This window comes from Melozone crissalis, unplaced genomic scaffold, assembly GCF_028551555.1.
Source record: "Melozone crissalis strain CALT ecotype California unplaced genomic scaffold, PUWL_Pcris_2 ptg000424l_1, whole genome shotgun sequence".
Lineage (NCBI taxonomy): Eukaryota > Metazoa > Chordata > Aves > Passeriformes > Passerellidae > Melozone > Melozone crissalis.
In genome coordinates this window covers 192,499-207,066 of record NW_026536152.1, presented here as the reverse complement: position 1 = coordinate 207,066, position 14,568 = coordinate 192,499, and the positions used below count along the sequence as shown (strand labels likewise).

The following is a 14,568-nucleotide window of genomic DNA, read 5'->3' as shown; positions in this document are numbered from 1 at the left end:
GCTGAACCCTGGCACCCAGTGTCACATCCAGGCTTTGTTAAACACATCCAAGCTCAGACAATGCTGGGTAGGGAACACAGAATCACAGAACCACCAGGCTGGAAGAGACCTTCAAGAGCGAATCCAACCCATTCCCTGACACCTGAACTCACCCCTGGCACCCAGTGCCACATCCAGGCTTTGTTAAACACACCCAGGGATGGGGACTCCACCACCTCCCCCGGCAGAACATTCCAGAACTTTATCACTCTTTCCGTAAAAAAGCTTTTTCCTAACATCCAACCTGTGGCATTCACATTCTCTGTTAAAATCCTTTCGCCCAGGATTTTTCTCCTGGGAAGATGAGAAGCCTCAGGGAATAAAGAAAACAATTCTTATCTGGTTTGCTTGGGCTGTCTTGGAATGCCACAGGGATAAATCAGGAATGATGGCAAGGCATCCTCCCCGCTCCATCCCTCCCTCCCTGTCAGCTGGTTTGAATTCCCTTGGGAGGCGAGACCCTGGGGAATGTGAGACCTTGGGCTCACAGCTTCCCATCCCCACCCTGCAGAATTCCAGCTGGGAATTGTTAAATTCCAGTCGGGAATTCCTTGTTAAGAGACAAAGCCGCGTCCTGAGAGGCAGGAGAACACAGGGATAGCCTGGGAAAGGTCAATCCATGGAAAATTTCCTTCCAGGTCACTATGGACTCATGGAAGCACAGAATGGAGTGGGTTGGGAGAGACCTTAGAGCTCATCCCATTCCCATGAGCTGGGATCTCAGAGCATCAGCAGGGATCTTGAGACTCATTCCATTCCCATCAGCAGGAATCTTAGAGCTGATCCTATTCACATGAGAAGGGACCTTAGAGCTCATCCCATTCCCTAAAGAGGGATCTTAGAGCTCATCCCATTTCCACAGGCAGGGACCTTAGAGCTCATCCCATTTTCCATGGGCAGGGGTCTTGAGGCTCATCCCATTTCCATGAGAAGGGACCTCACAGCTCATCCCATTCCCATGGGCTGGGGTCTTAGAGTTCATCCCATTTCCATGAACGGGGATCTTGAGGCTCATCCCATTCCCATGGGTTGGGATTTTAGAGCCCATCCCATTTCCATCCTATGAGCAGAGACCTTAGAGATCATCACATTCCCATGGGCAGGGATCTTAGATCTCATCCCATTCCCATGAATAGGAATCTTAGAGCTCATCCCCATCAGCAGAGATCTTAGAGCCCATCCCATTTCCAAGAGCAGGGATCTTAGAGCCCATCCCAATTCCCATAAACAGGGATCTTAGAGCCCATCCTATTCCCACGATCAGGGACATCTCCAGGTTGCTCCAAGCTGCCCTTGGCCACTCCCAGGGCTGGGATCCCAACCTGTGCTGGCTGCAGGGATGGGAGGCAAGGGCAGCCTCCCGTCCAAGGCTGGATGCACATTCCCACCCGGGTTTGGAGCTGACAACGAGCCCAGTAACGGGAGCACACAAAGGACCTTTGTTCTGGGGTACTTTGCCTTTCTCTGTGCCCTCAGCTCTCCCTCAGCTCCTGGTGAGCTCAGGGCAGCTCTGAGCGAGGCATCCCAGTGCCAGGCATTATTCCAGCAGCTCAGAACACTGGGCACTTATTCCCTAACCTGGGACAAGTGGCCAGAGCTCAGCTGCAGCAACAACGGGGCCGCTGCTGGCCAGTTGGGCCACCCCAGCGCTGGGGCAGCTCAGGGCTGGCATTGTCCCCACCCTGCTGGGGTCGTGTCAGCGCTTCCCTGGTACGTGCAGCATCCCCAGGGTGGGAGCAGCCTGGATTCTGAGGGTTCTGAGCATTCTGAGGATTCTGAGGGTTCTGAGGATCCTGAGGATTCTGAAGATCCCTGCACTCAGGATCAGCAGGTGCCCTGCACTGCTGGTTTGCTCCAGGAGGGCTGGAAGTAGGAAATGTCAGGGAAAACAGAGCAGAAATTTCTCCCTCAGACACAATTCTGAGGATTCTGAGGATCCCTGCACTCAGAGAGTCACAGCCCCTGGATCAGTAGATGCCCTGCACTGCTGGTTCACTCCAGAAAGGCTGGAAGTGGGAAATGTCAGCAAAACTGAGCAGGAATTTCTCCCTCAGACACAATCCTGAGGATTCTGAAGATCACTGCACTCAGGGACTCACAACCCCTGGATCAGCAGGTGCCCTGCACTGCTGGAAGTGGGAAAGGTTTTCCACTCTCTACTGAACAGGAATTTTCTTCCTGTGCCCTGAGGCCTCTTCCTGGTCCAGGAGAACGAGGCTGAAGGGAAGTTTGGGTGCAAAATGAGGATATTTGGGGAAGGAATCCCTTGAGCTGCAGGGTGGGTTTGACCCGGGGGGTGACACAGCTCGGCAGGGACAGCTGAGCACAGGAATCCCAGCCCGGCTCCCCTTTCCAAAAAGATATTTAAAGCACCAGGAATGACATCCTGGACACCCGATAGCCCCGTGGAATTTGAGAAATGCAGCCACCTCTGGCACACAGGAAAGGAGGGGCACAAAGAGCAGCACAGAAACAGTGAAGAAAGGGAAGCCAGATCCTTGGGAAAAGCCTTTCCAGAGGGATCCTGGCCTCAAAGGCTCTGGACAGGATTAAATTTCCCAGAAAAAAGCCCACACAAAACAGCTGGAATCTAAACAAACCCCAGGTTTCTGTGGAGGAGCAGCAGCACCATGAACACTCAGAGCAATTAAGAGCTCGGCTCTTTGCCATGGGTTTTTGAGGAGACTGGAAATGTTTTGTCTTGACAAAAGGACTTGGAAGAAACCTCAAATCTCTGCCTGTTTGGCTCCACAGCCTGGAGACACCTGGATTTCCACAACCTAAGGAAGAGCTGGAGAGCCTTCAGTGGGATTAATGTTCCATCCTCTCCCAGCAGGATCCCAGCTCCTCAGAGCTGCCACTGCTCCTGAACCAGCCCCAAACCTGGGACAGATTTGATGGAATGGGATGGAATGAAAGGGGAAGGTGCTGCTGAAAAAACCTGAAATCTCTGCCTGTTTTTCACCACAGCCTGGAGACACCTGGATTTCCACATCCTAAGGAAGAGCTGGAGATCCTTCAGTGGGATTAATGTTCCATCCTCTCCCAGAAGGATCCCACTGCTCCTGAACCAGCCCCAAACCTGGGGCAGATCTTCCTGCAGAGCAAGAATGGAATGAGAGGGGAAGGTGCTGCTGAAAATAAACTGAAATCTCGGCCTGTTTTTCACCACAGCCTGGAGACACCTGGATTTCCACATCCTAAGAAAGAGCTGGAGAGCCTTCAGTGGGATTAATGTTCCATCCTCTCCCAGCAGATCCCAGCTCCTCAGAGCTGTCATTACTCGTAAACCAGCCCCAATCTGGGGACAGATTTTTCCTGCAGAGCAGGGATGGAATGAGAGGGGAAGGTGCTGCTGAAAAAATCCTGAAATCTCTGCCTGTTTTGCTTCACACCTTGGAGACACCTGGATTTCCACATCCTAAGGAAGAGATGGAGATCCTTCAGTGGGATTAATGTTCCATCCTCTCCCAGCAGGATCCCAGCTCCTCAGAGCTCCTGAACCATCCCCAAACCACCCTGGGACAGATTTTCCTGCAGAGCAGGGATGGAATAAGAGGGGAAGCTGCTCCTGCCCTCCTGTCCCTGCTCCAGTCACTCCCAGTCCCAGCCATGGCCAGGGCTTCCCCCAGGACAAAGCTCTGGAGCAGCAGTGCCACAGTTTGGCATTAAAGGCACAAAAACCCCCTGGGCTGAAGGGTTGGAAATCTGATTTATTTAAAGCCCTGCGAGGATCACGTGGCTGGGAGGGAGGGAGCAAACCCTGGCTGCACTAAGCTGTGATTAAACCTTAAACCAGCCCTGCACCCATCCTTGGAGGGCCCTGTGTGTATGGGGGAATATCCAATATTTCCCCATGGGGTGGGGAGGAAAAGCAGCCACAGGGAGGGGAGTGAGGGGGAGCCAACATTTGAGGGACCAGAGGGTTTCCAAGCACAGCAGGAGCTGTGAGCAGTATTATTTTTATTTAAATAAATATAGAAATATGATTATTTTTTGATCCCTCTCACCTAGAAAGGGAAATCATGCAAAACCTTTCATCCTGACCCTTCCTGATGATCTCAGAGCCCCAGATGGGTGAGATGTGGGATCTGTGGGGTCCGTGGGGTCTGTGGGACCTGTGAGATCTGTGAGATCCTCCTGGCCTGGCTCTGCTTACCAAGTAAGGGAAGGGATCATCCCAGTCCTTGCTTTTCCCCTAAAAAATTAAACTTTTCCATGAAAAACCTTCAGGGGCAGTTATGGAAAAGTTTAAATTTTTAGGGGATAATTCAGATAATTTTAATAAGGAGCTAACATAAAATCTTGTTTTATGTTAGCTCCTTATTAAAATTATCTCCAACTTCACTTCCAAGTTAAGGAAAAGGCAACAGAACAGAGAAATCCCAAGTGCAATAAACAGATTATTCCTGCCTCAGTGCAAGCCCTGATCCCTTTTCTGGGGAGGAAACATTTCAGGCCTGTCTGGGAACCCCGGTGAGCACGGAGTGTTTGGATAAACCTTGCTCCTTGTTAAACTGTAAATGCCATCTGTGCCACCCAGCCAAGGCCAGCCCCGTGTCCTCAAAGCTGTGGTGTCACTTGTAGACAAAACAAATACATTGGTGGGGCTGAAAAGCATGACTTTTCCTTTTAATATTATTATATCTTAATAAAATAAATTAAAAACATTTTAACATTAAATAATATTAATGTTTAATATTATTCAATAATATATTTAATATAATTTATTTAATAATAATTTAATATTTTATTTTTAAGATTTTTTCACTTCAATCCCAGCTTCTCTCTGCTATAAAAGCCTCTCTGGGGGAGGGAGCCCCGGTGTCCTTGACAAGCCAGGCTGGTTCCTGCACAAGCCTTGGAGAGATAACAGAGCCCAGAGCGAGACAACAGAGGGAAAGAGAGGGATCTCCCCCAGGACAAGTCATGGCCGGGCCCCCAGGCCTTGGACACTGCAGCCTGGCTGCATAAAAGAGGATCAGAAGAGGAAAATAATGGAAATAAATTCAAATATTGTGCTTTCCTCCCTTTTCCAAACCAAAACATAGAGGAATTTCCATGTGGTTTTCACAGGAAAATAATGGAAATAAAATCAAATATTGTGCTTTTCCCCCCACTTCAAATCAAAACATAGTGGAATTTCCAGGTGGTTTTCACAGGAGTGAGGAAAAGCCACACTAAAAAAAAGGATGACACTGAGCAGGGCCTTGGGCACTGTCAGGGAGGAGAGGCCTTGGACACTGCAGCCTTCTGTGTATTAAAGAGGCATGAGAAGCAGAAAATAATGAAAATAAATTCAAATATTGTGCTTTTCCCCTCACTCCAAATGAAAACATGGAGGAATTTCTGCATGGTTTTCACAGGAGTGAGGAAAATCCACACTAAAAAAGGGATGACATTGAGCAGGGCCTTGGGCACTGTCAGGGAGGAGAGGCCTTGGACACTGCAGCCTTCTGTGTATTAAAGAGGCATGAGAAGCAGAAAATAATGAAAATAAATTCAAATATTGTGCTTTTCCCCTCACTCCAAATGAAAACATGGAGGAATTTCTGCGTGGTTTTCACAGGAGTGAGGAAAATCCACACTAAAAAAGGGATGACACTGAGCAGGGCCTTGGGCACTGTCAGGGAGAAGCCTTGAACACTGCAGCCTTCTGTGCATAAAACAGGCATCAGAAACGTAAAAATAATGAAAATAAATTAATATATTGTGCTTTTCCTCTGCCTCCAAATGAAAACATGGAGGAATTTCTTTCTGGTTTTCACAGGAGTGAGCAAAATCCACGCTAAAAAAAGGGATGACAACGAGCAGGGCCTTGGGCACTGTCAGGGAGAGAGGCCTTGGACACTGCAGCCACCAGAAGCAGAAAATAATGAAAATAAATTCAAATATTGTGCTTTTCCCCTCACTCCAAATCAAAACAGAGGAATTTCCATGTGATTTTCACAGGAGTGGAAGAAAATCCACGTTAAGAAAGGGATGACACCAAGCAGGGCCTTGGGCACTGCAGCCTGCTTTACACTGAAGAGGCATCAGAAGCAGAAAATAATGAAAATAAATTCAAATATTGTGCTTTTCTCCTCACTTCAAATCAAAACATAGAAGAATTTTCATGTGGTTTTCACAGGAGTGAGGAAAATCCATGTTAAAAAAGGGGTGACACCAAGCAGGGCCTTAGACACCGTCAGAGAGACACTGGCCTGCAGCCTGCTGAGCATTGAAGAGAGATCAAAAATGTAAAAATAATGGATATAAATTCAAATATCGTGCTTTTCTCCTCACTCCAAATCAAAACAGAGGAATTTCCATGTGATTTTCACAGGAGTGGAAGAAAATCCACATTAAAAAAGGGATGACACCGAGCAGGGCTGTTCCAAGTGCATCCAATCCTCCTCTCCTGCCTCCCAGCTGATAAGGAAACGCTGGAGATAAGGCAGGATTAGAACCCTGAGGTTTCAATAGAGGAGGGATTTTGGCCCAGGCTCTCTCAGCAGGGCCTCCCAGTGCTCCCAGTTGTGATTTGGTTCAGCACTGGTGTGGCTTCCTGTGCCTGCTGCAGGCTGGGCCTGCCATGCTATGATAGCGCAATTAGTGGCACAATTAATCGTTAATCAGGGGGGATTGGGAGGGATTAAGTTCTTAAACAGCACACGTGCTGCTAATGGTGATTTATAAAAATGCTCCTTCCCCCTCGGATGCTCTGCTGTGTTTGCCTGGAATGAAAATGCCCCAATTTGGCCTTTTCTGGGCACTTTTCTGAGGAAACGGCTCTGCCCATCCCCTGTGGGGGATCCAGAAGATCCCAGCCAGGCTCTGCAGGGACAGGGCACCCACGGGAGTGAGGGGACAGAGGTGGGACAGAGATGGGACAGAAATGGGATAACAGTGGGACAGTGATGGAGCAGTGATGGGAGAGCATGGGACAGTGAGAGGACAGTGATGGGTCAGAGAGGGGACAGTAAGGGGACAAAGATGGGACAGTGATGGGATAACAATGGGACAGTGATGGGGCAGTGATGGGACAGTGAGGGACAGCATGGGACAATATGGGACAGAAATGGGGCAGTGATGGGATAACAATAGGATAATGATGGCACAGAGTTGGGACAGTGATAGGAGAGCAATAGGACAATGATGGGACAGAGATGGGCTAAGGATGGGACAGCAATGGGACAGTGGTGGGACAATGATGGAACAGCGATGGAACAGGGATGAGCCAGAGATGGGACAGAGATGGGATAACAGAGATGGGACAGAGATGGGATAATGATGGGGCAGTGATGGGACAGTGAGGGGACAGTGAGGGACAGCATGGGACAATATGGGACAGAGATGGTACAGTGACGGGCTAATGATGGCATAATAATGGGACAGACATGGGATAAGGGTGGGACAGCAATGGGAGAATGATGGGACAGTGGTGGGACAGCAATGGAACAGCAATGGGACAGTGATGGGACAATGATGAGACAGCAGTGGGACAATGATAGGACAGCAATGGGACAAAGATGGGACAGAGATGGGAGAGCTCCTGCTGCTCCTGCTGTCCCCAGGGCCTTTGGGAGCCACTGCTGAGCAGAGGATGTGGCAGGCAGGGTGTGGGCTGGTGTTGGGCTGATTTGTTCAATTCAGTTTGTCACAGAGACTCTCTTTGCATTTTAATTTGGATCAGACACAAACCAGACACAAACCAAACCCTCCAGTTCTGCCTCCTCCTCAGAGCCCCCAGGCACACCAAGATCATTTCCTTGGTTCTGCTTTTTATGGATCATGGATCTGCTGGATCAGGGCTGCATCCTCAGTCCCTGACATCTCCTGAAGATCCCTCTGGATCTACATTTCCTCCAGCACAGGCTTGGCCATAAACCTCCAACCAAAAAGGTTTTCCACCCAATAATTCCAGTCATAGATGGCATAAATCCAAGCTCCAGGTGATGTTTCATGCTGGAATGCAGGAAAAAAAACCCCAAAGCGCTGAATTTATATTTCTGTGCGTGTTCCCAAGTGCAGAATCGAGGCTCCTGCTCACAAACCTTGTCAGATTTAGCAACTAAAAACAGCCAAGGCTCTGAGAGTGGGAAGTGCTGGGAGCAACAGGAGAGAGGGAAAAGCTGGGGGGTGTTTTGAGGATAAATCCCCCCAGGATCAGGAATCCCAACCCCTGAGTGACCAGCACATTAATGCTGCCTGAATAATTAAATAGAAAATAAACATTAAAATCAAAATGGAGAAAGAGCAGAAATAAAAGGAACGCTGGGAATGTTTTCCTGCTTCCCAAAAAAGGCACATTTTGATTTCTTTGGGGGTTTTGGTGTTTATGGTCGGCTTCAGCAGCCTCTCCTTTTAAATGGAGCGATTCAAGGCAAAATCAGCACAAAAAAACTGCTCAGAGCCAGTGCCCAGCCCCACTCCAGCTGGGAAAATTTGGGTTGTTTTAAAGGAAATGGCTGAGGATTTCAGGGACTGGGGAAAAAAGAGAGGGAGAGGGTTCATGGAGAGGGTTCAATAATAAAAACACTGAAAACGTGCCCAAAAGATGAATTAAATTGATAAACCCCAGAGCACAGCGAGCCAGAAGCTGTTTGATTCAGACCAACACATCCTGGAGAGATTTTTAGGTCTCAGGTTTGAGATCCAGAGCTGCCAGTGATGGGATTTTCCCAACCCCAGGAATAAAATCTGTGCCTCAGTTTCCCAGCTGATAAATGAAGATGACAAGGGCAGTGCAAGGGAGAAAGGTTTGGGTGTCACCAATAAAGTAAATAAGGGAAAAACTTAAAAACTAACAAAATACTGAACTGAAAATGCCATTAATTGGAGTGTGTTCATTAACAGCATCCTTCTAGGTGCCCACAGGAGCTCTCCCTTCCCAGGCACTCAGGAAAGGGCAGCGATTCCAACCCCACTCTCTGCATTTTCCCCTCTCTCAGGTGACCCAGGTGTCCCAGCAGAGGTGACAGGGACCGAGCTCTGACAGCTCTGGATTGGGAATTCACCCCTCAATTTATGATTTTTGCTGTGGCAGTGCCTGCAGGCCCCAGGGATGGAGGGGTCACAGTGACAAACCTGAAATTGTCCCTGCTTTGAACCCACACAGGGAGGGGAAAGGGAAGCAAACCCAGCTGAGATCCCTGAAATGTCCCATCTGAGCTGCTCCTGAACCCCAAAAGGCAGCAATCCCTGCAAACAGCAGCTCAAACACCCCCCTCTGAACACCTCCCAAGTTATTTCTGCCCCCAGCACCCTGGAGGTGGCAGAGATGGCAGAAAATGAGAAAAAAAGTCACAATCAAAGATGGAATTGTTGGTGCTGGCAGTGGGATTGAGTGCCTGGAGCATCCTCCTGCTTCCTGAGATTCATTTTGTAGGTCCTGCCTCCACTTGGAGCATCCTCCTGCTCCCTGAGCTGCATCCTTGCTGTCCTGCCTCCACCTGGAGCATCCTCCTGCTTCCTGAGCTGCAATCCCACACCCCTGGAGCATCCTCCTGCTTCCTGAGCTGCATCCTCACAGTCCTGCCTCCTCCTGGAGCATCCTCCTTTATCCTGCGCTGCATTTTGTAGGTCCTGCCTCCCCCTGGAGCATCCTCCTGCTCTCTGAGCTGCATTTTGTAGGTCCTGCCTCCACTTGGAGCATCCTCCTGCTCCCTGAGCTGCATTCTTGCAGTCCTGCCTGGCCCTGGAGCATCCTCCTGCTTCCTGAGCTGCAACCCCACACCCCTGGAGCATCCTCCTGCTCCCTGAGCTACATCCTCACAGTCCTCTCTCCACCTGGAGCATCCTCCTGCTCCCTGAGCTGCATTTTGTAGGTCCTGCCTCCCCCTGGAGCATCCTCCTGCTCCCTGAGCTACATCCTCACAGTCCTCTCTCCACCTGGAGCATCCTCCTGCTCCCTGAGCTGCATCCCTGCACCCCTGGAGCTGCACTCTGCACCCAGAGCTCCTGCTCAGGTGTGGGAAGGAACACCCAGATTCCCGGCAGGGATCAGGAATTGATGTGGGCAATTCCCAGTGGGGAATGAGGCTGGGAAAATCCTGTGCTGGCTCAGAGCTCATCCCTAAAAGAGCAGGGAGAGGCAGGAGGAAAGGGAAGGATCTGAGGCTGGGGTTGGAAGGAGCTGTGTGGAGGGAGGGAGGTGAAGGACGAGCAGACAGATGAGAGGTGGCAGCAGCGGCAGCAGCACAGACGAACCCCAGCCCTCTGCCAGGGCTTCCCGTGCTGCTGCCTGCCTCCAAAATCATCCCCCAGCAGTTTCCAGTTTCCCTTCCAGCCAGACAAGAGATGGGAGCCAGAGATTGGGAGGCACTGAGCAAACAAGCAGCAGATGAGCAGCACTGGCTGCGGGCAGAACGCCGCTGCCTTGGAAGGGAGGCCGGGCTGGGAGATTGGGAGAGGGCAAAAGATGCTGGGGCTGATTACAGAGCACTCTGCAGAGTTAATTGTTCACCAGATTGGGATCTGGGCCACCTCCATCAACAGGCTGCTTCCTGCCGTCGGCTTTCCTGGACAAACAGCAGGAGCCAGTGGATTTAGAGGGGAGCAAAGCCAGCAGGGCAAAGCTCTGCCTGCACAGGGTTCACTGCTGAACCCCACCAGAGCCCTCTCATCGCTCCCCTGCCTGCACGAGGCAAACCCAGCCCAGCTGAGCTCAGCTTTTGGGGCGTCAGCACATGAATTACACAGAGCAGAACTCGCTCCAGCCTCGGGATCTCCTCTGAGCTGAGCCAAGCTCCCCTGTCCTGCTGCCTCCATTTCCCTGAGGATGCAAGGAGAATCTGGGAGGCTCCTCCTGAGCCTAAGCCCTTTGGGAAACTCTTACTCCTCTTGGACATGACTGCAAACAAACAGATCCCAGCTCTTCTGGAGATTCTCAGCCCTCCTGGCCCAAGCCTCAGCACTGTGGAAGCCAGAGGAATGTCCCAGGGTTTACAGGCATTGACCAAACATTCATTTCTGCCCAAAAGGCCAGACCAAGGGGATGATGGTCTCAGTGAAAACTGCAACGTGGATATTTTAATGCACATGGTGAGTGGACACCCAGGGTTCTGCCTGACCAGGACAGGGAGAACTGAAGGATCCTCATTTGGGATCTGGGAGATGAAAACTCAGCTGAGCTCCCTGCAGCACCCTGAGCCATTTTGCCTCTGTGTTTTATTTTTACCCCTGTGCAAAATGCAGCTGCTCTCATTGAGTGTGAGCAAGGGAAGGCAAAAGCTGTCCCCTGCAGCACCCTCTGCACCCCAGCCTGTCCCCAGGGCACAAGGGACACTGACTGTCTGTCACACACACCTTTTATGAAAAATCCTTTCTTTAAAATTTTTCCTCCTGAGAAGCTGAGAAGCCTCAAGAAAAAAACATTGATTATCTGCTGCTGTGGAATGCAACAGGTAGATCTTTGATTAGCCCATGTTGGTTGTTTCTAATTAATAGCCAATCACAACCCAACTGTCTTGGACAGAGAGCCAAGCCACAAACCTTTGTTGTCGTTCTTTCCTTTTCTATTCTTAGCTAGCCTTCTGATGAAATCCTTTCTTCTATTCTTTTAGTATAGTTTTAATATAATATATATCATAAATATATAAATATTTATATATAACATATATCACAAATATATATCATAAAATTATAAATCAAACCTTCTGAAACATGGAGTCAGATGCTCGTCTCTTCCCTCAGCCTGAGACCCCTGTGAACACGGTCACAACTGTCCCCTGCAGCACCCCCTGGACCCCAGCCTGTCCCCAGGGCACAAGGGACACTGGCAAGGAATGCACACCAGAGGCAGCAGCTCAAGATTTAAAGCAGCTCGTTTGGAAGGCAATAAAAAGCGGCCAGCTGCACTTGAGCCACCTGTAGCCAGCAACGTGTGACACCATCCCTCCCCTCTGTCACCCTGTCACCAGCACAGCCTCTCTGAAGGGCCCATTCAGGGCCCCACAAAGAGCTGCCTCAGTGAAAGGGAGATGGAGATGAGGATCCAGCGCTTCCCATCCCTGCCAGCATCCCAGGGCTCTGCAGAGCTCGGGGAGCAAAGCCCTGGGAGCAAAGCAAGGTCAGGAGCTGCCAGATGGGGGGACTCGGACGTGGGGACAAGGCGGTGACGCGGCCAAGGCCAGGCAGAATCCCTGGCAAGGCCATGGACACAGGGAGATCTCCAGAGCCCTGATTAGCTGGAATTTTTTCTCTCTTTCTCTCCATCCCAGCAGGATGAGAGAGGAGGAACTCCCAGGATTTCTGGCGAGGTTGTTCCACTACTCATTTCTGAGCTGCTCCCATTTGGACGTGGTGCTGATATTTTCCAGCGTGAGTGAGTAAGCCTGGGAACTTGGGAACAAATCTGTGAGCCCTGCCTGGAGCACGGACACCAAAACTTGCTCAGAAATGTTCTGGTGTCAGAGAAAGCCTGAAAATCAGCACACGCTGAGCTGGGTGCCTCACACACTGAGGAAATTCCATGGATGGGGTGAGCTGGGTGCTCTCCTATTCCTGCCTCTTCCTTCTGGGACTCTTGGACGTCCCCTCCCACCTTTTTTTAGGGAGGAAAGGATTCTCCACACCACAAATGCACTGAGATCTCTGTGTGTGCCTGCTGACACCGTGTCCATTACCCAATGGCCAGATTCCTGGAGGGAATCTCTTCAGGACCATGGGAACTGCTTTTCCCGACCTCTCCCCTGCCCTGTCACAGCCTGGTGAGGCTGGAGAGCAGGACTCTGCTTGCACTGACCACATCTCAGCCCCACGTGCTGGCACATCCCAGATCCACACCCCAAACCTGCCCCACACCACCGAGGAGAAGGGAATTAATTAAAATTAATCCCAGCTCCTTGCAGGGCCCTGTTTGGCGGCTCCTGCCCTTCCACAAACCTCATCCAGAGGCTCCAGCTTTCTGCCCGATGCTCGTTCAAAGCTTTTCCCCCTTCAGGCACCATCTCCAAGCCCAGAACACATCACATCTCGATGCACAGCACAAAACCCAGCGCCAGCAGCCCCAGGCCTGACCCTGATTCTTTCAGAGCTGATGCCACCATTGTGCCAACACGCTCAGCCCAGGTTGTTTTCACCGAGAGATGAGGCTGTTAAAGCTTTTCATGCTGCCCTGGCACGGAGGGCAGCTCTCAAGGGGCTGTCTGGGGACATAGAGGGTGGCACATTCTGGGGCACAGCCCCGGGAACTGTCACAGCAACAGGAGAGATGCAGCTGATGGTGACAGCCGCCTAAAACCGCAGCGCCAGGGGAATGCCGAGCTGCCAGCCCGGGGCAGGGCTCCCTCCCACCCCACAGACCCTGGGGGTCACTTCCACTCTCAAAGGGCCCCCCCAGGCCCCTCACAGCGCGCCCACCCAGGGATGCCCAGCACAATCCATAGCCTGGAACAGATTTAGGGCCGAACACGCGCAGGGATTCCCTCACCGGGGAGCACCGGGGTACAAATCCGAGCTGAGCCCTCCCTCTCCCTCTCCGTGCCTGCAACTCCAGCTCTCCCCTCCCCTCGGGACTTGGGACTCCTGTCCCAGCCCCAAAGGCAGCGGCGGTGGCCCCCGGAGGAGCAGGGTCCCCGGAGGGGCTGGGGGGACGAGCAGGGTCCCCAGAGGGGCGAGCAAGGTCCCCGGTGGGGCTGGAGGGGCGAACAGGACCCCCAGAGGGTCTGGAGGGACTGGCATGGCTCCCGGAGGGGCTGAGGGGCGAGCAGGGTCCCTGGAGGGGCTGGGGAAGCGCTCAGGGCTCCCGGAGGGTCTGGGGGGCCGAGCAGGGCTCCCGGAGGCGCTCGGGGGCGATCAGGGTCCCCGGCCCGCGGCGGGGTGACCGCGGCACTCACCGGGCGCCGAGCCGGTCGCTCTCCCTCCCTCCTGCCGTGTCCCTTCCTCCTTCCTGCAGAGGGGCAGAGCAGGGGCGGTGCTGCGGGAGCCGCGGGGCCGCTCCGGGAACGGGGCCGGGCTGCGAGAGGAGCGGGGCCGGCACCGGAGAGCGGCTGGAGCGGCACCGGAGCGGGGCGGATGCTGGAGGCGGTACCGGAGCAGGAGAGGCTTGGAGCGGTCCGGGAGAGCTGGAGAGGTGCCGGTGCCGGAGCAGGAAAAGGGTTGGAGCGGTCCCGGTGCCGGTGGAATGGGAGCGGTGCCGGTGCCGGGGAGTCGGAGCGGTGCCGGGGGAACGGGAGCGGTGCCGGTGCCGGGGGAATTGGAGCGGAGCCTGTGCCGGTATCGAGCAGGGCGAGTGGGAGCGGTGCCGGTGCTGGTGCCGGAGCAGGAAAAGGGTTGGAGGGTCCCGGTGCCGGTGGAGGGGGAATTGGGAGCGGTGCCGGTGCCGGTAGCGGAGCCCGGGCAGTCGGAGCGCAGCCGGCGCCGGTACCGGGGTAGTCGGAGCGGAGTCGGTGCCGGTGCCAGGGGAATCAAAGCGGCGCCGGTGCCGGTAGCGGAGCCCGAGCAGTCGGAGCGGTGCCGGTGCCAGGGGAATTGGAGCGGTGCCGGTGCCGGTACCGGGGCAGTCGGAGCCGTGCCCGTGCCGGGGGAATTGGAGCGGTGCCCGTG

The 14,568-nt window shown here is 52.6% G+C and overlaps 1 protein-coding gene across 1 annotated transcript in view; it reads right to left on the bottom strand.

Annotated features, from left to right (window-relative positions):
• Positions 1 to 14,156, bottom strand: part of CDK18 (cyclin dependent kinase 18) — a 39,776-nt gene extending 25,620 nt beyond the window's left edge. Inside the window, exon 1 of the mRNA XM_054294971.1 lies at positions 13,860 to 14,156. The gene's annotated coding sequence lies outside the window, so the exon portion shown is untranslated. The remainder of the gene's footprint in view (positions 1 to 13,859) is intronic.
• Positions 14,157 to 14,568: the final 412 nt, after the last annotated feature.